Below are 1,289 nucleotides of genomic sequence, written 5' to 3' on the forward strand. Positions count from 1 at the left end.
TGTTAATTTTACTATTTTATTCAGAGGACCAAAAAAAGTCAAAACCTTCACAGTGGCTGGCAAGATAGTGAAACACAGTAAAGGCATCTGATACCTGACATTAAAAAAGTTTATGAAAATCAAAAAATTGTGAAATGCAATAATTCACTTCTCCTCCCCTTTCACCCCTTGCAGATGCTGTTATTTTTATAAGGGAGAATGGAGGCAATTAGTCATGGGCAGTTAATAAATCTCACGCGAACGGGAAGGTTTGTTTTGAGCATATGGATACATTTTCAACAGCCAGCAACAAATGACTTAAAAAGCTTAAAGAAGGTTCTGTAGCACAATCTGGAATGCAACTGATGCAACTTTGTTGATACACCAGGTAACGAATTGCTGTTTTCCCGTGATACTGTTGGAAGACCTCTGATCTTTACTTTAAGAAAAAAAATCTTGTTGTTTTTCAATCAAAATGGTCTTAAGCCACTCTGCTTGACTATACAACTTTTGACTTTTCTTGTTTTTCCTCGACGGCCATTTCCTGATAACTTTACATACAGAACATTCCGGCGTGTTTACAAGAATCCATTGCTTTTTCATTGGCTGTATCCCATGTCGTCTGTGTTAGGAATACATTTCACTGCTTTTACTCAGGAGCGTGTTCGCCAACAGAGTCTCTCTTATCGTAGTGTATGCAGATCATGCTCCCTCCAACAATGCTGCTGTTTTCTGTTCCTGTAATAGACACTCATTTTAATCAGAGCACCAGCACAGTTGCTTGAAGTTAAACACAAGAATAAGCACCAAAGCCCCTTCAGCAACAGTTGTGATTCATGAATACTAATACCCTGGGATGCAATTTTAATTAGAGCACCTCTTTTAAAAAGCAACATGGGACAAAAGTGATGATTAATTGTGTGTGACAATTTATAGGAATAAGGAAGGATAGTGTGCCATAATTCAAATGCAATCCTAAGAGTAAACCTTATTTACTAATACAATCTTGTATTATAGCTTAGCCATGGTCATTGCTTTTAGCATAGTGAAAAATCTCTGACTGTGGACCACAATGGTGTTTCAAGCCCTAATGGTCAGCTTACAATGCAAACCCCCAGACCTCTCTTGTACCCTTTGGGAAATTTGCATCCACTTTAATCGCCATTGCTGTAACAAGAAGCCACTGTCTGTTACTTTATCTGTACAGAACACAGCCACTCAGTGTTTTCTCTCACATGGGTTATGTTCAACAAAGTGTCGCTATGGCAACTTGTGTCAGGTCTCTCATTTTACCCTCCCGAACACTGCCT

The sequence above is a fragment of the Acipenser ruthenus genome, chromosome 6, assembly GCF_902713425.1.
Source record: "Acipenser ruthenus chromosome 6, fAciRut3.2 maternal haplotype, whole genome shotgun sequence".
Classification (NCBI taxonomy): Eukaryota; Metazoa; Chordata; class Actinopteri; order Acipenseriformes; family Acipenseridae; genus Acipenser; species Acipenser ruthenus.